Source organism: Bufo bufo, chromosome 4 (assembly GCF_905171765.1).
Source record: "Bufo bufo chromosome 4, aBufBuf1.1, whole genome shotgun sequence".
NCBI classification, from domain to species: Eukaryota; Metazoa; Chordata; class Amphibia; order Anura; family Bufonidae; genus Bufo; species Bufo bufo.
This window is the reverse complement of record NC_053392.1, coordinates 44,619,156-44,642,354: the sequence shown is the minus strand read 5'-3', so window position 1 is coordinate 44,642,354 and position 23,199 is coordinate 44,619,156.

Genomic DNA, 23,199 nt, shown 5'->3' with positions numbered 1-23,199 from the left:
ATCTCCGTGCTTCATATGGGCTTGTAACACTGGGAGAGTCACTTATAGAGAAGGATTTGGGTGTCCTTGTAGATCGTAGATTAAATAACAGCATACAATATCCCTCAGCTGCATCTAAGGCCACCAGGATATTGTCAAGCATTAAACAAGGCATGGACTCGTGGGGCAGGGATGTAATATTACCACTTTAGAAAGCGTTGGTGCGGCCTTATCTGGAATATGCAGTCCAGTTCTAGGCACCAGTCCATAGGACGCACTGCAGCTGGAAAAAGTACAGAGGAGAGCGACTAAACTGATAAGGGGCATGGAGGGTCTTAGTTATGAAGAAAGATTAAAATAATTGAATTTATTTAGTCTTGAAAAGAGATGTCTAAGGTGGGACATGATTAACCTATACAAATATATAAATGGGCTGCACAAAAAAATATGGTGAAAAACTGTTCCACATAAAATGCACTTAAAAGACAAGGGGGTACTGCCTCCGACTGGTGAAGAAATAGTTCAGTCTCCGGAGGCGTCAAAGCTTCTTTACTGTAAGAACTGTGAATCTGTGGAATAGACTTCCTCCAGACGTGGTCACAGCAAGAACCGTGGACAATTTTAAAAAAGGGCTTAGATGAATTCTTAAATTTATATAATATTTATGCTTATGAAATGGTGTTTATCTGGTTTCTCACTCCCCTTCCCTTAATTCCTATCCCCACCAATCTCTTGGTTGAACATAATGGTCTTTTTTCAACTGTACTAAGTAACTAACGTATATCCTACTGATTAGCCATTTCTTTATAAGTTGGGAAACCCATAGTTCTCAGGATTCTTGGTGGCCCCAGAGGTCAGACCCTTACTCATATCCTACTGGTAACCTATTACTATACAGGGAGTGCAGAATTATTAGGCAAATGAGTATTTTGACCACACTCCAAGCTGTATAGGCTCGAAAGCCTACTACCAATTAAGCATATTAGGTGATGTGCATCTCTGTAATGAGAAGGGGTGTGGTCTAATGACATCAACACCCTATATTAGGTGTGCATAATTATTAGGCAACTTCCTTTCCTTTGGCAAAATGGGTCAAAAGAAGGACTTGACAGGCTCAGAAAAGTCAAAAATAGTGAGATATCTTGCAGAGGGATGCAAAGCTTCTGAAGCGTGATCATCGAACAATCAAGCGTTTCATTCAAAATAGTCAACAGGGTCGCAAGAAGCGTGTGGAAAAACCAAGGCGCAAAATAACTGCCCATGGACTGAGAAAAGTCAAGCGTGCAGCTGCCAAGATGCCACTTGCCACCAGTTTGGCCATATTTCAGAGCTGCAACATCACTGGAGTGCCCAAAAGCACAAGGTGTGCAATACTCAGAGACATGGCCAAGGTAAGAAAGGCTGAAAGACGACCACCACTGAACAAGACACACAAGCTGAAACGTCAAGACTGGGCCAAGAAATATCTCAAGACTGATTTTTCTAAGGTTTTATGGACTGATGAAATGAGAGTGAGTCTTGATGGGCCAGATGGATGGGCCCGTGGCTGGATTGGTAAAGGGCAGAGAGCTCCAGTCCGACTCAGACGCCAGCAAGGTGGAGGTGGAGTACTGGTTTGGGCTGGTATCATCAAAGATGAGCTTGTGGGGCCTTTTCGGGTTGAGGATGGAGTCAAGCTCAACTCCCAGTCCTACTGCCAGTTTCTGGAAGACACCTTCTTCAAGCAGTGGTACAGGAAGAAGTCTGCATCCTTCAAGAAAAACATGATTTTCATGCAGGACAATGCTCCATCACACGCGTCCAAGTACTCCACAGCGTGGCTGGCAAGAAAGGGTATAAAAGAAGAAAATCTAATGACATGGCCTCCTTGTTCACCTGATCTGAACCCCATTGAGAACCTGTGGTCCATCATCAAATGTGAGATTTACAAGGAGGGAAAACAGTACACCTCTCTGAACAGTGTCTGGGAGGCTGTGGTTGCTGCTGCACGCAATGTTGATGGTGAACAGATCAAAACACTGACAGAATCCATGGATGGCAGGCTTTTGAGTGTCCTTGCAAAGAAAGGTGGCTATATTGGTCACTGATTTGTATTTGTTTGGTTTTTGAATGTCAGAAATGTATATTTGTGAATGTTGAGATGTTATATTGGTTTCACTGGTAAAAATAAATAATTGAAATGGGTATATATTTGTTTTTTGTTAAGTTGCCTAATAATTATGCACAGTAATAGTCACCTGCACACACAGATATCCCCCTAAAATAGCTAAAACTAAAAACAAACTAAAAACTACTTCCAAAAATATTCAGCTTTGATATTAATGAGTTTTTTGGGTTCATTGAGAACATGGTTGTTGTTCAATAATAAAATTAATCCTCAAAAATACAACTTGCCTAATAATTCTGCACTCCCTGTATAACCCTTGAATTAACCCTATGCAAATAAACAGAAACATCAAAATGTCTTTTCCAACACAAACTACTTGTCACAATTATTTGTGTCATACGGCAACAGGAAAAGAGTCTCTTTTCCCCAAAAACGTTCTTTGCGATTTTATAATATTTATGTAAAAATCATATAAAAGTAAAGCTCTATTTGTTATAAAAAGGATTCATAAAGCATATGGATGGCCAAAAAAATAAAAACTGGTTGGTTCTTGTTAAAATACCTTGTTCCTTAAATGGATTGTCCAGTATATATTTTTTTATTTGCACCAGAGTCTGAAATACCTGTAGAGTAATCCATACTTACTTGCTCCCTGCCTCTCCGATCTGGCTCCCTGCTTCTCTTTGATGGTTTTCAAGTCCTTGTCTGACAACTTAGTTATGAAGGTGATCACGTGCGCCGGCTTGAGCCAATAGCAAGAGACATGGCAAAAGGTTGCTCATAGAGTAAATAAGTACAGATGTATCCCTTTGACCTTTGAGGGGTATGTTAGTCGTGCTAACCTATTTGTGTTGTGCAAGATATGGACAACTCCAATAAGTGTTTGTGGTGAACTGGCAGGTGGTTGATGCTATCTTGGACTCCAGGGTATATGCCAACCCACCACGGGAGTGAAGGAGTGCAGCTGAAGAACAAAGCGTGGACTGGTTGGGTTCCACTTCAAGATGATAGCTCACTGGTGCAAATTCACGACCTGAAGGATGTGAATGAAAATATTTTTATTGGTAATATTCACAATGACAACGCATTTTGGAGTGCAGGAAACCCTATTATATCAAGTCTAAAAAAATGATAAAATGCCACAATAAAGTAAAACAGTAAGGGAGGAAATAAATTGTTGGGAACGTAAAATGTCCAGAATCGCTGGACTGGAGTATGTGTAGATAATGGTGTAGCATTAATTCTACTAGATGGTCAATGAAAAGCTCCAGGGGGGCTCAAGGAGCCGAGGAATACCTCCTTCCACTGTCCAGTTGCCTCTGTACTCTACAATAGTCCCATCTGGTCACGTATGTTCTGCTCCCATTTAGGTAAAATGTTTCCATCACATTCCTCAGTTGTATGTATTGATTTGTCACCAGAAATGGAAATATGCCCTTTTACTCTGATATTTATACCAGATATGGAAATATGCTTTTTATTCCCGTATTTATTTTCATATATATGATATTTGGTATTTATTTATGCATTTATCGCCAATTCATGCAGTCATTTATATATATATATATATATATATATATATATTTATCCGTAACTATGTAGATAACTAGTACATGAATTTCATGCTCCATCCGCTTGTATGTACTTGATAATGGGGTCCTATGTACCCCGAAACACGTTGTCATTGTGAATATTGGCAATAAAAACATTTTCATCCACATCCTTCGGTTTATGAATTTGCGCCAGTGAGCTATCAACTTGAAGTGAAACCCAACCAGTCCACACTTTGTTCTTCGGCTGGAGCCAATGTCCTCAGTGGTGTCATGTCCTCTTAAGTGAGGCACCTGACCCCGTCCATACGGAAGTTGACAGATGAGCACTGTAAGACCAACGAAGAGAGGCAGGGAGCTGGAACAGAGCGTCGAGGAACAGGTGAGTGTGAATTTCTCCACAGGTGTTCCACGCTGGGGTGAAACATTTTACAAAACAATCCTGGACATCTCCTTTAGGGGTTAATGACCAATAATAAAAAAATAATGCCCTTATTTTAAAAAGTATTGGTTTACGGTTGAATTCATGGCAATTTTTCCTGAGCATTTTCAGTTATAGATTTTTGTAATTTTTTTTTTCTGTTGACAACTGGGTTTTCAATAGATTTACACATTTTGATGACAATTTTAGATTTATTGTTGAACTTACTAAAAGAGTTCAAGAGGGGTCTGTTCTACTGTAGGTGTATCTTAAGTCTCTGATGGCAAAAAAGTGTCTACACAAACCATCAGAAGACATTGGGCTACGAGCTAGAAGTTCAGCTACATGTGTCCCACTGACCTGACCCCACCATTCTCAAAGGCCATGATGCTGCACAGCGATAATGGGGGTCTAACTTCTTCTGCGATGAGTCTTACTTTTGTCTCGGTCACAATGATAGCCGGAGATTGGTGTGGAGACCGCGTCAATAATGTACTGAAGAGGCCTTCACAAGGGAACGTCACACCGATCCTACTCCTGGGATTATGGTGTGGGGAGGAGAAATGTACAGTAGACGAACCCCTCTAGTCTTTATTTCAAGTACTAACAGCTCAGTGTTACACTGTACACTGATGTAGTCGTGGAACCAGTGGTACGGTCATTTCTCCAAAGTGTCCCAGGAGCCGTTTTTCAACAGGATAACTTTAGGCCGCATGTTGCTTGTGCTACTGTGAGCAGACTGCATGGCCTAAACATACTACCATGGCCTGCAGCGTCTCCGGAATTGTCTCCAATTGAGCACATCTGGGACGTCATTGGTTGGCAATTATATAGGGAGCTGCTAGCAGCAGATATTGATGATTTCTGTGCCCGGGTGCATTCAGCTTGGCAGAACATTCCTCAGACATCCATTAATAACCTCCTTGATAGCTGGCAAGGCGTGTAAGTGCAGGTATTTTTGTGGGTGGTGTTCATACTAGATACAGAAAAATTTTGATGCTTTGAATATTTTGTTTCCATTTCTATTTATATGCATATCATTAACATGTCTACCGATCCTGTGATTTCCATAATTGCGCTTCTTTTGTTTTTTGGTGTTGCGATTTAAGTGTGGAGTGTACATCCTTCAATGTAGGTCCCAAACGGCAGTGTTTTCAGCCTGACAACCCAACCGTATCTGTCCTGTAAAGCTGTGCCAGACCGACAGGGACCAAGGCGGCACTGCCCTCTGAATAACCTCAGCTTCTTTGTTGTAGCGATCAGTGGGGGTCTCCGCACCTGTATTCAGAGGCACTCATTCTCTTTAAGGCAAAATTAAAATTTGTCGTATTTACTGGAGAACCCCCTGAGGAAGGAAAAAACAAAGTAAATAGGAAGTGTCGAGCGGAGAAAGGATCTGGAGCAGAGCTGGATGCGTGCCCACATCATCATCTCATAAAAACACCCGGAGACAATAGATACCTGGAAGTATGAATTTCATGTGCATCTTTCTATGCGTCATATAAATGGCATTTCCGCAAATCCCTTGAACACAGTGACACAGTGAGAGCAGCAGCTGCAATACACATCACATATGTCTGCTGCATAACAGGAAGATATGAGATCACCAGGAAATGATGCACTGGGATCAATGCACCAAAGATCTGCACAGAGGTCAACTGCAAGTCCTGTACAGAAATGTGCAAATTCATAGATAGATAGATAGATAGATAGATAGATACAGTGGGATGCGAAAGTTTGGGCAACCTTGTTAATCGTCATGATTTTCCTGTATAAATCGTTGGTTTTTACGATAAAAAATGTCAGTTAAATATATCATATAGGAGACACACACAGTGATATTTGAGAAGTGAAATGAAGTTTATTGGATTTACAGAAAGTGTGCTATAATTGTTTAAACAAAATTAGGCAGGTGCATAAATTTGGGAACTGTTGTCATTTTATTGATTCGAAAACCTTTAGAACTAATTATTGGAACTCAAATTGGCTTGGTAAGCTCAGTGACCCCTGACCTACATACACAGGTGAATCCAATTATGAGAAAGAGTATCAACATGGGGGTCTCAAAACAACTCTCAAATGACCTGAAGACAAAGATTGTTCCCCATCATGGTTTAGGGGAAGGATACAGAAAGCTGTCTCAGAGATTTCAGCTGTCTGTTTCCACAGTTAGGAACATATTGAGGAAATGGAAGACCACAGGCTCAGTTCAAGTTAAGGCTCGAAGTGGCAGACCAAGAAAAATCTCGATAGACAGAAGCGACGAATGGTGAGAACAGTCAGAGTCAACCCACAGACCAGCACCAAAGACCTACAACACCATCTTGCTGCAGATGGAGTCACTGTGCATCGTTCAACCATTCGGCGCACTTTACACAAGGAGATGCTGTATGCGAGAGTGATGCAGAGGAAGCCTTTTCTCCGCTTGAGGTGGGCTAAAGCACATTTGGACAAGCCAGCTTCGTTTTGGAATAAGGTGCTGTGGACTGATGAAACTAAGATTGAGTTATTTGGCCATAACAAGGGGCGTTATGCATGGAGGAAAAAGAGCACATCATTCCAAGAAAAACACCTGCTACCTACAGTAAAATATGGTGGTGGTTCCATCATGCTGTGGGGCTGTGTGGCCAGTGCAGGGACTGGGAATCTTGTCAAAGTTGAGGGACGCATGGATTCCACTCAGTATCAGCAGATTCTGGAGACCAATGTCCAGGAATCAGTGACAAAGCTGAAGCTGCGCCGGGGCTGGATCTTTCAACAAGACAACGACCCTAAACACTGCTCAAAATCCACTAAGGCATTTATGCAGAGGAACAAGTAGAACGTTCTGGAATGGCCATCTCAGTCCCCAGACCTGAATGTAATTGAAAATCTGTGGTTTGACTTAAAGAGAGCTGTCCATGCTCGGAAGCCATCAAACCTGAATGAACTAAAGATGTTTTGTAAAGAGGAATGGTCCAAAAGACCTTCAACCAGAATCCAGACTCTCATTGGAACCTACAGGAAGCGTTTAGAGGCTGTAATTTCTGCAAAAGGAGGATCTACTAAATACTGATTTCATTTCTTTTTTGTGGTGCCCAAATTTATGCACCTGCCTAATTTTGTTTAAACAATTATAGCACACTTTCTGTAAATCCAATAAACGTCATTTCACTTCTCAAATATCACTGTGTGTGTCTCCTATATGATATATTTAACTGACATTTTTTATCGTAACAACCAACGATTTATAGAGGAAAATCATGACGATTAACAAGGTTGCCCAAACTTTCGCATCCCACTGTAGATAGATAGATAATATATAGATAATAGATAGATAGATAGATAGATAGATAATAGATAATAGATAGATAATAGATAGATAGATAGATAGATAATAGATAGATAGATAATATATAGATAATAGATAGATAGATATATAATAGATAGATAATAGATAGATAATAGATAGATAATAGATAGATAGATAATAGATAGATAATAGATAGATAGATAGATATTAGATAGATTGATAGATAATAGATAGATAATAGATAGATAATAGATAGATAGATAGATAGATTGATAGATAATAGATAGATAGATGGATAGATATTAGATAGATTGATAGATAATAGATAGATAATAGATAGATAGATAGATAGATAGATAGATAGATAGATATTAGATAGATTGATAGATAATAGATAGATAATAGATAGATAGATAGATAATAGATAGATAGATGGATAGATATTAGATAGATTGATAGATAATAGATAGATAATAGATAGATAATAGATAGATAATAGATAGATAGATAAGAGATAGATAGATAATAGATACATAGATGGATAGATCTATTCAATTTAGAATCTATTAACAATCTATTAATTCGCTCTCTTGACTCTGATATAACGGGTTGTTGTAGTAGCTGATATGTTATATCACGGTTCTATAGACAGCAGTGATGCAATATTATGGGCGGTGTCGCTAGGTTGCGCCATTCCTGCAATCCTTAAATTAAAACATGCAGACATCCTATATCTCGACTGCCGCCCCTCCCCCCCCCCCAGAATAAAGATGTGACCATTATGATAGGTGATTGTGATTTTATATTGACCGATGGCCACCTGGAAAATAACAAACAAACCTCCGCAATAACAAAACGTAACATTGTTTCTTCTGAAAGGTGGAACAACCTCCCCGCTGACCCCTGCCACGGTAAACACCTCGCCTCTTGAACTATTCCCCTGCGCCCTGGCAGATTCTTGCAAGATTTATGAAACTGGCGGAAAATTGCTAACTCCTGCAATACCCTGATCAAATTTAGAAGGCAGGGGTAAATCAAGCGGGCGTCTCTGCGGACCCCTGACACCGGCTCTCCCTCGCTGATAGAATGTCGGGGGCCTTGGTGGTCACCTTACAATTATTTTTCTCTGACACTCACTTTGTTCGGCTGCGCTAAGTTCCTCTCCATAAGTGACAGGCGCCATAAGTGCAGCTGGTTTGTTAGTGGATTTTAAACAAAGGTCTGATGGCCTAATGGATTTTTCCGCCCACGCTCCACCCAGTGGGAGTGCAGGGCTCATATGTATGTCGCTGGCAGCTCGTGGGCGGACGGCAGCATCTGTAATGCCAACTAGACAGCCCATTAATCCACTCCTTAAATGAGGATAATTTAGGCCTCAAAACCATAGAGCCGCCTGTCTCTTTAAGTCCATTTATTGCATTGCGAGGGCTCGAAAGACAAAGCTCGCCGGTCATGTAAACCAGACACTAACGTGATTACAGGGCTAATTAGAGAAAGAAATGGCGGACAGAGAGCAAGTGCACAAAGTAATGTCCTATGCCTCATGTTATCGGTGACTGTGTCTGTATATGTATATGGGGGGGGGGGGTCAAATAATTAATATCTACATTTTTTTGTCAAATCTTATCTTTTTCTTTTTTACTAGTTACTTTTTTCATTGCCATCAATAATTTTTCACAATTTTGAAAATTCAAACAATAAAATTGAAGAAAATCATAATTTTACACACTATTATTCACCTGATAGCAGGAGTCTTACATGTTATAGATGTACTTGCCTTTGACTGCTATAAATCCATGTAACAATGTAATACCAGACACAATAGTCCATATAATACCAGACACAGCTTATATAATAGCAGCCATACAACACATATAACACTGTCTATAATACCCTTATAATACCAGACAGCTTATATAATAGCAGCCATACAGCAAATACAATGCCACTATAATCAGTGGCGGATTACAATAGGGATGTTCAGGTCGGCAGCCCCGGGCCCAGCACCGCCGGGCGGCCCAACGCTGACCCGAACGCCGACATACTGTGGCGGGGCACGGGAGCGCATTGTTCCCTGCCTCGCCGCCGATCACCGCCATAGGCTTCAGGTCTAGTAGGTCAGAGGCCTAGGCGGTAGTGAAATCCCGGCACAGGCGTGCGTGATGTGTCATCGTGTGCGCCTGTGCCGGGACGCAGCACAATGAAGTGTGCGTGCCTGCCATCGGGCGCCTGGACATAGGTGAGTTTTTAGCTTTTATTTTATGTGCCAACTTTGAGGGACATGGGGGGACACACAGGAGGACATGTGAAGAGACAGTACATCGGGAGGAAATTGTAGTATGGGGCAAATTACTATGTGGGGGAAAAATATTATGGAATTACTGTGTGAGGGCAAATTATTATATGGCGCAGTGTGGGGGAAACTACTGTGTGGGGGCAGGTTAGGGGAAATTACTGTGTGGGGGCAGTGTGGGGTACACTACTGTGTGGGGGCAAACTACTATATGTGGCAGTGTGTTGGAAATTACTGTGTGGGGCAAATTACTATATGGGGTAAATTACTGTGTGGGGAAAATTACTATATGGGGCAGTGTGGGGGAAATTACTGTGTGTGGGGGCAAATTACTATGGGGGGGATTACTATGGGCAGGCAGAGTGGGGGTAATTACTTTATAGGGCCAGCATGGGGGGCCTTGCTATTGGGGAGGCACTGTAGGGGCAATTCTATTATTTCTGGGGACATCATACAGGCATTATTAGCTGGAGCACAATATAGGGTGTTATTATTACTGGGGGCACTCTAGGGGACATTATAACTGTTGTAGACACTGTAGGGACATTTGGGGTAATTTATTAAACTGGTGTTGCCCATAGCAACCAATCAGATTCCTTCTTTCATTTTTGACAGCTCTTTTGGAAATCCAGTTCTACTTTACACCAATTTGATAAATGACCCCAATCATGTCTACTGGGGTCACTATTTTTTCAGCAGTATACTACCTGGGGCATTGGGGAGCACAACGAGCACAGTATTGGGAGGGGCAGCAGGATGACACTGTGGGGACACCAGGATGGGGAGGTTGATGGAAAAAATAAAATTTAGTCTGAAAATGCCATATGGCCTAGGAAGAGACTGTGGCACCGCAGCCTCTTCATCCAAAAAAAAACAACAAAAAAATAAAATAAAATGGAGGGAGGGGCCCAAGTTGGTTAGACAGCCCCGGGCCTATCATGCACTTAATCACCCCCTGACTATAATACCATATAATAAGAGCCATTTACAGTTGCAAGAAAAAGTATGTGAACCCTTTGGAATGATATGGATTTCTGCACAAATTGGTCATAAAATGTGATCTGATCTTCATCTAAGTCACAACAATAGACAATCACAGTCTGCTTAAACTAATAACACACAAAGAATTAAATGTTACCATGTTTTTATTGAACACACCATGTAAACATTCACAGTGCAGGTGGAAAAAGTATGTGAACCCCTAGACTAATGACATCTCCAAGAGCTAATTGGAGTGAGGTGTCAGCCAACTGGAGTCCAATCAATGAGATGAGATTGGAGGTGTAGGTTACAGCTGCCCTGCCCTATAAAAAACACACACCAGTTCTGGGTTTGCTTTTCACAAGAAGCATTGCCTGATGTGAATGATGCCTCGCACAAAAGAGCTCTCAGAAGACCTACGATTAAGAATTGTTGACTTGCATAAAGCTGGAAAGGGTTATAAAAGTATCTCAAAAAGCATTGCTGTTCATCAGTCCACGATTAGACAAATTGTCTATAATTGGAGAAAGTTCAGCACTGCTGCTGCTCTCCCTAGGAGTGGCCATCCTGTAAAGATGACTGCAAGAGCACAGCGCAGACTGCTCAATGAGGTGAAGAAGAATCCTAGAGTGTCAGCTACAAACTTACAAAAGTCTCTGGCATATGCTAACATCCCTGTTAGCGAATCTATGATACGTAAAACACTAAACAAGAATGGATTTCATGGGAGGATACCACAGAGGAAGCCACTGCTTTCCAAAAAAAACATTGCTGCACGTTTACAGTTTGCACAAGAGCACCTGGATGTTCCACAGCAGTACTGGCAAAATATTCTGTGGAGAGATGAAACCAAAGTTAAGTTGTTTGGAAGAAACACACAACACTGTGTGGAGAAAAAGAGGCACAGCACTCCAACATCAAAACCTCCTCCCAACTGTGAAGTATGGTGGTGGGGGCATCATGGTTTGGGGCTGCTTTTCTGCGTCAGGGCTGGACGGGATGCTATCATCGAAGGAAAAATGTATTCCCAAGTATATCAAGACATTTTGCAGGAGAACTTAAGGCCATCTGTCCACCAGCTGAAGCTCAACAGAAGATGGGTGTTGCAACAGGACAACAACCCAAAGCATAGAAGTAAATCAACAACAGAATGGCTTAAACAGAAGAAAATACGCCTTCTGGAGTGGCCTAGTCAGAGTCCTGACCTCAACCCGATTGAGATGCTGTGGCATGGCCTTAAGAAAGCGATTCACACCAGACATCCCAAGAATATTGCTGAACTGAAACAGTTCTGTAAAGAGGAATGGTCAAGAATTACTCCTGACCGTTGTGCACGTCTGATCTGCAACTACAGGAAACGTTTGGTTGAAGTTATTGCTGTCAAAGGAGGTTCAACCAGTTATTAAATTCAAGGGTTCACATACTTTTTCCACCTGCACTGTGAATGTTTACATGGTGTGTTCAATAAAAACATGGTAACATTTAATTCTTTGTGTGTTATTAGTTTAAGCAGACTGTGATTGTCTATTGTTGTGACTTAGATGAAGATCAGATCACATTTTATGACCAATTTGTGCAGAAATCCATATCATTCCAAAGGGTTCACATACTTTTTCTTGCAACTGTAGCTCATATAACACTGTCTATAATACCCATATGATACCAGACATAGCTTATATATTAGCAGTCATACAACACATACAATACCACTATAATACCCATTGTAGGAAAGCACAAAGGACCATCGTTGACGGTAGATATGTGTCACCGAGGTTCCTGACCTCGGTGAAGTAGGAGCCAGTAATTCAAGTATCAGCGGCAGTAACTGGTTGACACATTGTTATTTATTATAGCTGTGAATAGCTGATCCGGGACGGCTCTTACTGGGAGTAGTCATAGTGCTGGGTAGGTGACTACTCCCCACGTTCCAGGCCGGGTCTTGACTGGCCTACAAAAAACAGCCAGCAGTGTCCAGTGGGGGTGATTGCCTCTCTGACTGTGGAGCTCTGTGGAAGGCTGTGTGGGATCAGAGTCTGAGCTGAAGGTGCTGTGCCTGAAAGACTGAGGACAAAGCGAGGTCCACATACACCCCGTAGGGTTACGGTACTGTGCAAAACCATACCTGTGTGATTATATAGATACGGGACTTTATTGTTGGCTGGAGCAAGCTAGTCACTGATGATTGCTGCCTTATTGTTTTCTCAAGAATAAAGGACAACCGTTGTTTTGCTTTCACTGCTAAAAGGCTGCTGCTGTGTTCTTATCTGAAGGCTACCATTGGGGAAGATCCCTACACCATATAATACCAGAAAAAGCTCATATAATAGCAGCCATACAACACATAATATAACACTGTCTATAATACCCATATAATAACAGCCATAGCTTATATAATAGCAGCCATACAACATATACAGTGGATATCACCCCTGTTAAAATGTCAGGTTTCTGTGCTGTAAAAAAATGAGACAAAGATAAATTATTACAGAACTTTTTCCACCTTTAATGTGACCTATAAACTGTACAACTCAATTGAAAAACAAACTGAAATCTTTTAGGTAGAGGGGAGAAAAAATATAAAAATAAAATAATATAGTGTGCACACCCTTAAACTAATACTTTTTTGAAGCACCTTTTGATTTTATTACAGCACTTAGTCTTTTTGGGTATGAGTCTATCAGCATGGCACATTTTGACTTGGCAAGATTTGCCCACTCTTCTTTGCAAAAACACTCAAAATCTGTCAGATTGCGAGGGCATCTCCTGTGCACAGCCCTCTTCCGATCACCCCACAGATTTTCAATCGGATTCAGGTCTGGGCTCTGGCTGAGCCATTCCAAAACTTTAAAGGGGTTGTCCGAGTTCAGAGCTGAACGCGGACATACCTCCATTTTCACCACGGCAGCCCACCTGACTTGAGCATCGGAGTAGTTCATGCTCCAATGCTCTCCTTTGCCCTGCACTAAATCGCGCAGGGCAAAGGCATTTTTTGAAGATCCGGTGACGTACCGGGGCTCTCCATGGGGCTGCCAGGAAGCCCGGTGACGTCACCAGCACTGATGGGTGGGATTTAGCGCTGCCCTAGCCAGTAAAACGGCCAGGGCAGCGCTAAAGCCTGCCCATCAGAGCCGGTGACGTCACCTAACACACTGCCGGGCGGAAGTTTCCGCCCGGCAGTGTGTTATGAGAAACAAAAGAGCCTGTGCCCTGTGCGATCTAAAGCAGGGCAACGGAGCGCATTGGTGCATGAGATGCTCCGATGCTAGCCTCAGGGGGGCTGCCGGGGTGAAAATAAGGGTATGTCCGGGTTCAGTTCTGAACCCGGACAACCCCTTTAATCTTCTTCTGGTGAAGCCATTCCTTTGTTGATTTGGATGTATGCTTTGGGTCAGTGTCATGCTGAAAGATGAAGTTCCTCTTCATGTTCAGCTTTCTAGCAGAAGCCTGAAGGTTTTGTGCCAATATTGACTGGTATTTGGAACTGTTCATAATTCCCTCTAGCTTAACTAAGGCTCCAGTTCCAACTGAAGAAAAACAGCCCCTTGGCATGATGGTGCCACCACCATGCTTCACTGTGGAGATGGTGTTCTTTTGGTGATGTGCAGTGTTCTTTTTGGGCCAAACATATCTTTTGGAATTATGGCCAAAAAGTTCAACCTTGGTTTCATCAGACCATAACACCTTTTCCCACATGCTTTTGGGAGACTTCAGATGTGTTTTTGCAAAATGTAGCCTGGCTTGGATGTTTTTCTTTGTAAGAAAAAGCTTTCGTCTTGCCACTCTACCCCATAGCCCAGACATATGAAGAATACGGGAGATTGTTGTCACATCTACCACACAGCCAGTACTTGCCAGATATTCCTGCAGCTCCTTTAATGTTGCTGTAGGCCTCTTGGTAGCCTCCCAGACCAGTTTTCTTCTCGTCTTTTCATCAATTTTGGGGGGACGTCCAGTTCTTGGTAATGTCACTGTTGTGCCATATTTTCTCCACTTGATGATGACTGTCTTCACTGTGTTCCATGGTATGTCTAATGCCTTGGAGATTCTTTTGTCCCCTTCTCCTGACTGATATCTTTTAACAATGAGACCCCTCTGATGCTTTGGAAGCTCTCTGTGGACCATGGCTTTTGCTGTGGGATGCAACTAAGAAAATTCAGGAAAGACCAACTAGAGCAGCTGAACTTTATTTGAGGTTAAGCAGAGGCACTTTACATGATGGCAGGGGTATGCTGACTCCTATTTAACAGGATTCTGAATGTGATTGCTTAATTCTGAACACAGCTACATCCCCAGTTATAAGAGGGTGTGCACACTTATGCAACCACATTATTATTATTATTTTTTGTTTTCTTCCCTCCACCTAAAAGATTTCAGTTTGTTTTTCAATTGAGTGGTACAGTTTATAGGTCACATTAAAGGTGGAAAAAGTTCTGAAATGATTTATCTTTGTCAAATTTTTTTACATCACAGAAACCTGACATTTTAACAGGGGTGTGTAGACTTTTTATATCCACTGTATAATACAACTATAATACCCATGTAATACCAGACATAGCTTATATAATAGCAGCCATACAGCACATATAACACGGTCTATAATACCCATATGATACAAGACAGCTCATATAATAGCAGCCATACAACACATACAATACCACTATAATAATACCACTATAATATCCATATAATACAGCCATAGTATTACTATAGCACATATCTTCTCACCCTAGCTTTAAACGTCAATATCCTATTAGTTGCTTCCAGAAACTTGTTGAGTAGCTGTAAAAAGTCTGGTTCTGCAATATTTATTTATTTTATCAATTAATATGGCGTCAACATAATCCATAGCGCTATACTATGAGGTCATAATCAGTGCTCTCTGGGGCTCAGAATCTGAATTCCAAATTATCTTACCAGTATGTTTTTCGAGCGTGGAAGGAAAATGGAGAACCTAAAGGACATCGACCCAAACATGTGGAGAACATACATGCAGATAATGGCCTTGGTCAGATTCAAAGCCCAGGACCCCAGAGCTGCAAAGGATCTGAGCTACTGTGCATTTCATCTGCTTGTTGAACTGAGGCAGAAAACTGTGTCAGGAAGTCTTGAAGTCATCTAGCCAGATCAGGATAAATCAGTAGATGCCTGGTCAGCCAGTCATTGACTCGTCTCAGCCAGGCGCCTGAGCAGGCATCTCCATGCACTTGGTGGAGACTCATAGTCCAAGAAAATGCACCATAAGCTGGAAAATGGACTCCACCTCACCTTCAGTTGCAGCCACATATAGAAAAAGTTGGCAAGCACATGGTCCTTTCCACTGGAGTCTATAGAAGATACATAGGTGGCAAAGAAAATATTCCCATAGGCTTCAAATGTAATTTGCATACTTTTTCCCCCATGAAGCATTACCTGTAAATAAGTCTCCATACAGTAAAACGCTGAGTCTCTTCATTTTGAGCCAATAACCCCAAGCACCCTTAGGCTTCAAAGATACCTGCATGCATGGGAGACCACCTCCTCTTGGCTGATTAGGGTCACCAAATGACCATTAGAGTTGGTGGAGCTCCCCTAAGAAGCAGAGGCCACAAGATACATTCAGTATGTGTCCTCCCTATAGTCTTCTGATGGTGGGGTGACTTGTTTTAAAGTCTCTGTGGCTTATGCAGTCACTCTTTTCTCTGCTGGGCTCCCAGGTAAATCTCCAATTACATGATAGAAAGGAGCAACTGACATCTGACAGTAAATCTGTCCTCGAAAACTAGGACAATTAACTATTAACATATACCTGCTTGTTTCTCTGCAATTCACAGGAGCTTTATGGCAATAATGGTGGTAGGTATGACTTGAGCTTTTGCTATAATTTCTTGCAACGTCTCTGTAGCCTAGTGTGCTAGCAGTGACCAACCTATGGTACCTGCTCCTGCAGTGACTTCTCTGCAGGGTTCACAGGTAAATCTTATTGTCACCTGACAATAACTCTGTCCCTCAAAAACAAGGACGACCAACTATCAATATACAGCTGCTTATTTCTCTGGAGTTTTATGGCAATTACATTGGTAGGTATGACTTGAGCTTTTGCTATTTTTTTAATCCCCGTGTCAAGCTCTGTCCCCTAAGGCTCCTCATTAACACAGTATATCAGGTTTGTTTTTCAGAGTGTTCCTTTAGTTGATTCTCTCTGCTCAGTTTTCTGCTTCTGTTTTTGTGAAATTATGACCGTTCCGAGTTGAGGAAAACAATCCTAGATCATCAGATTAAAGGAATTTCACTTTATCTAAATGTATCCAAGTGGATACATAGTTATAGGTTATTTCTCCATGGTAACATTTAGTATACAAAGTTGATCTGTTTTTTATTCATTTATGATGATATATTGCATAGGTGTGCTACTAGCGAGTTTACATCGAGTGGATGCATCCAATGCTTGCTAAATGCTATAGATTCCCTAAAGCCGTGCACATAGATTATTATGCTCTTCATACATCATGCATAGAAGCATGTGACATAATAAATAACTAACCCTAAATTTTAAAGGTAAAAACGCACAAGTCATTAATAATACCGGTGCCACCATATATCACCATGGAAAGCAGCCATTATCCCATATATCGGACAACACAGATGTGCAAACTGTGCAAAATGCAAAAACATGCTGCCTCCAGCTAATTGGCTCCCTCCGTAACATGATATTTGTATGCAGACACCTCCGAATGCAATGGTACATGATATCTATAGGTTACATGTGAACTTATGACACTTCAAGGGGAGGGACCTCTTTACTGAGGCCATCCATGGAGTTCCTGGGCTCCACGAAAAGATAAAATTTGGAGCCTCGATTCTGCTGTTATAAATTTCACCTGCAAAATATTCGGATTCATAAAAGAGAAAGCAAATCTGCAAATTCTTAACAATACCTCTTTAATGCCTTACTTAAGGGGGTTAGTGTTCTGTCCAGTATTAGAAAACTGTAGCTGCTTTCTTCACAAAGTGCCAGGCTTGTCCACAGGTTGTATAAGGTATTCCAGCTCAGCCCCACTCACCAGAATGAAGCTGAGCTGCGATACCAGGCAAAGCGGAAAGATGTGTCATTTATTTTTATTTTTTTAAAGAAACCAGCCATGTTTTTTTTTTCAATTCTGAACATATAATTTCCATAGCAATACAGAATTTCCTAGTGATATTGTACAGTGTAAGTATATTTCACATGGCGGCAATATTATATGACCATCTTTTTGGGTCCGTATTACAGATGCAAACCCTAAACCTGTCACAGGGCGCCGGCTTCGCTCCTTCTCTTCGGTGCCACCGGCGCCCTGCGATAACTTTGGAGCAAGGATATGCGTCCTCGTCTTCAGGGCAACGGGGGGCGGGGAGGACCGGGCCGCGCACGCCTCCTTAGCGTAGTGGGCGTTCTCCGCTCCCGTAGCTCCGGCGAAATATCTGAGCGCCGAACTGGGCACTCGGCGCTCAGCAGGATGCAGAGGGATGGGTCATGTGACGCTGGCCAAGTCACATGACTCCCTCTCTCTCCGATTTAACAGGCGGCCTGCTGGCCACAGGATGCCTGTGATTAAGGTCCTATTCCTTGAGAACATTCCGTTGGCATTTAACTTGGTATTTGTATTTCGGCTCGTTACTTGACTTTGTCTTTTGCTTTCTCCTTGTGTCCTACTGCTTCTCCTGATATTGACTCTCCGATTGTACATTGACGCTGATTCTGCCTTTTTCCTTGTACCGCCTTGACCTCCTGGTTTTGACCTTGCTAGTTCAACCTCTCTTTGTCTGTTTGTTTGTCTTTCCGCACTTACGCAGGTTAGTGATCGCCACTCAGTTGCGCTCCGTTGCCTAGGACGGGTAAGTGCAAGTAGGCAGGGACAGAGGAGTGGGTGGAGTCAATTTGCACCTATTCCCCTTCTCGTGACAAAACCCCAGTGGTTTTAATGAACCAAAAGTAGATAACCATAGAGTCTTGATTTAGGTTCGCTTCAGTAGATCTCTGGGAGGTCTGGGTTAGCTATAATATGGACTCCGATATGGATCCTAATGACCTACTTTAATCGAGAGGTTGGCCTTGATTTTCCTGGTGGTATAGGTTAGTGAAGGGGTTCATAGAAATATCACTGATGTTCTAGGGTACTAAAAAGGGTTTATTGTAACATGTAGTGAAGGGGTAATGATACCATTCCATATTCTAATATGGCAAAGGGGTTAAAAGAAGTATCCCTGATGATCAGAGTACTAAAAAGTGTTCATGGTAGCATCCCTGGTGGTGTAGAGTAATGAAATTGGTTAATAGAAATGTTCAATAGCGGTCTAGTGTAGTGAAGTGATTAGTGGTAACATTACACATTCTAATGTGGTGAAGAGGGCAACAGAAATCTCATTGGTGGTCTAGAGTACTTGTAAAAGGGTTAATGTTAACATCCCTGGTGGTCTCGGGTATGGAAAGGATTCATGGTGGCCTAGAAATGGCTTGATAGAAATTTTCCCAAGTGGCCTAGAGTAGTGGAGGAGAATGACACATTGTATGGACCCATCTATCACCCTCTAACTTCGCTGGTGAACTTCCTTGTCACAGCCTACATCTGCTGATGGACTTCAAGGGGTATCATGGGGAATGTCCATGCTTTTTGGTGCTCTATTACTTTAGAAACTCCATTTAAAGGGGAAAATTCATGTAATTGCCTAATATGTCTGGACACATGCTTGTTGACAGCATGTATGAGGATCATGGTCTGGTGTGTAGCTACTGGAGGTGCAGAGGTAGAAGTGGCACCGGGTTCCTGGCCAGAAGCGCACCAGGATCCTGGCCAGAAGCTCCTCTGTCACATACTGTAAGAAGACACCAGAAGCTTTAAGTTACACCTTTAGTGGGAGGGAAAGGTTCTTGGTAACATATCTGGTGGTCTAGAGTATGGAAAGGGTTCATAGTAACAGTGGTGGTTTGGGGTACTGAAAGGATACTCCTAACATTCCTCGTGGTCTAGTATAATGAAATAGGTTAATAGTTATATTCCCTAGTGGTATATATTGGGAGCTGACGTTGCTGTAAGAAAGGGTATTTTGTATCCAATAGTTACATATTTCTAATTAGCCCTGATGCAGACCACTACAGGAAGATACTCAGGTAATTCCCGAAACTAGCAGAGTTTTCCCTGGTGCTTGCTTTAGATCCCAACATGAAAGCAGCAAAAGATCAATGTAAATTTTTACAAGTCAGATGAAAAGCTCGGAAGAAGGACAATGTTTGTACAAACCCAAATACAAGGTAAACCTGCAGCCACTGATCACTCAGAGGGATTACACGCCGTGTGTGCAGAGCTAAAGCTTCATGGGATTTGCTGTAAAAGAATAAAAAACAGATTAGCAGACAAGGAGGTGCGCATTACTCCGACCAGTAATTTCCCAGTCTGCCGAACCACAACAGTGTTTACTATGAGTTTTACCAACCTGCACAACAAGAGGAGAGGAGATACCATCAAGACATATCAGATAGAGAGCCAATCATTACAGTCAGCCATACCTGTGGCGAATGGGCAGCTACATTTCGGAAGGGGGGTGGGGGGTGGTGAGTAAAATAGACAGTGTAATGCTTAATTTTCCCTGATGTGCATGGAAACTGAATATTGCCAGGTTTTCCCTGTTTCCCTATAAATAATAGCTGATCAGCAAGTAGAGATTGTCCAAATATGAGAACCTTTTTAAAATATTTTTTTACTGGGGATTCAGGTTGACAAGTCAAGTCAGAGGGCCCATGACCTTTTGGAAGTTAAAAACTGTTGCTTCTCTACTGCAATGATCTTAACAGTACCACTAATTACATTGATTTTCATTATTTTCAAAAGGTCAGAGAGACCAATAGAGACTTTTCTTTACATGTGCTCTTTTCTACATATTAAAGGTCAGTTTTTGCTGAAACTACTTCCATTGTACACTGCTAGAAAATGTTTTACCTTTTATATTTTCCTGTTTTTTAAAATTTGTTTACACTATAAAAATATATATTTTTTCTTTCCACTCATCAATTTATCGATATGTAATGGGACAGAAAGGTCACCAAATCTCACACTTGCAGAGACTCTGGCTCAGCTAATTCAGCTCTATGGAATTACTATAATCCTGCCCTCTATATATAAGAATATAACTACTATAATACTACCTTCTATGTTCAAGAATATAACTACTATATTACTGCTCCCATGTACAAGAATATAACTACTATAATACTGCTCCTATATACAAGAATATAACTACTATAATACTGCTACTATGTACAAGAATATAACTACTATAATACTGCTCCTATGTGCAAGAATATATCTACTATAATACTGCCCCTATGTACAAGAATATAACTACTATAATACTGCTCCTATGTACAAGAATATAACTACTATAATACTGCTCCTATGTACAAGAATATAACTACTATAATACTGCTCCTATGTACAAGAATATAACTACTATAATACTGCCTCCTATGTATAGGAATATAACTACTATAATACTGCCTCCTATGTACAAGAATATAACTACTATAATACTGCCTCCTATGTTCAAGAATATAACTACTATAATACTGCTCCCATGTACAAGAATATAACTATTATAATACTGCCTCCTATGTACAAGAATATAACTACTATAATACTGCCTCCTATGTTCAAGAATATAACTACTATAATACTGCTCCTATGTACAGGAATATAACTATTATAATACTGCCTCCTATGTACAAGAATATAACTACTATAATACTGCCTCCTATATACAAGAATATAACTACTATAATACTGCTCCTATGTACAAGAATATAACTACTATAATACTGCCTCCTATGTACAAGAATATAACTACTATAATATTGCTCCTATACAAGAATATAACTACTATAATACTGCCTCCTATGTACAAGAATATAACTACTATAATACTGCTCCTATGTACAAGAATTTAACTACTATAATACTGCTCCTATGTACAAGAATATAACTACTATAATACTGCTCCTATGTACAAGAATATAGCTACTATAATACTGCTCCTATGTACAAGAATATAACTACTATAATACTGCTCCTATGTACAAGAATATAACTACTATAATACTGCTCCTATGTACAAGAATATAACTGCTATAATACTGCTCCTATGTACAAGAATAAAACTAGTATAATACTGCCTCATATGTACAAGAATATAACTACTATAATACTGCTCCTATGTACAAGAATATAACTACTATAATACTGCCTCCTATGTACAAGAATATAACTACTATAATACTGCTCCTATGTTCAAGAATATAAGTACTATAATACTGCTCCTATGTACAAGAATATAACTACTATAATACTACTCCTATGTACAAGAATATAACTACTATAATACTGCTCCTATGTACAAGAATATAACTACTATAATACTGCTCCTATGTACAAGAATATAACTACTATAATACTGCTCCTATGTGCAAGAATATAAAATACTATAATACTGCTTCTATGTATAAGAATAAAACTACTATAATACTGCCTCCTATGTACAAGAATATAACTACTATAATACTGCCTCCTATGTAGAAGAGCATAACTACTATATTACTGCCTTCTATGTGCAAGAATATAACTACTATAATACTGCTCCCATGTACAAGAAAGTAACCACTATAATACTGCCTCCTATGTTCAAGAATATAAGTACTATAATACTGCTGCTATGTAATACTGCTCCTATGTACAAGAATATAACTACTATAATACTGCCTCCTATGTACAAGAATATAACTAATATAATCCTGCTCCTATGTACAAGAATATAACTACTATAATACTGCTCTATGTACAAGAATATAACTACTATAATACTGCTCCTATGTACAAGAATATAACTACTATAATACTGCTCCTATGTAAAAGAATATTACTGCTATAATACTGCCTCCTATGTACAAGAATATAACTACTATAATACTGCTCCTAAGTACAAGAATATAACTACTATAATACTGCCTCCTATGTACAAGAATATAACTACTATAATACTGCTCCTAGGTACAAGAATATAACTACTATAATACTGCTCCTATGTACAAGAATATAACTACTATAATACTGCTCCTATGTACAAGAATATAACTACTATAATACTGCCTCCTATGTACAAGAATATAACTACTATAATACTGCCTCCTATGTACAAGAATATAACTACTATAATACTGCCTCCTATGTACAAGAATATAACTACTATAATACTGCTCCTATGTACAAGAATATAACTACTATAATAATGCCTCCTATGTACAAGAATATAACTACTATAATACTGCTCCTATGTACAAGAATATAACTACTATAATACTGCCTCCTATGTACAAGAATATAACTACTATAATACTGCTCCCATGTACAAGAATATAACTACTATAATAATGCCTCCTATGTACAAGAATATAACTACTATAATACTGCTCCTATGTACAAGAATATAACTACTATAATACTGCTCCTATGTACAAGAATATAACTACTATAATACTGCTCCTATGTACAAGAATATAACTACTATAATACT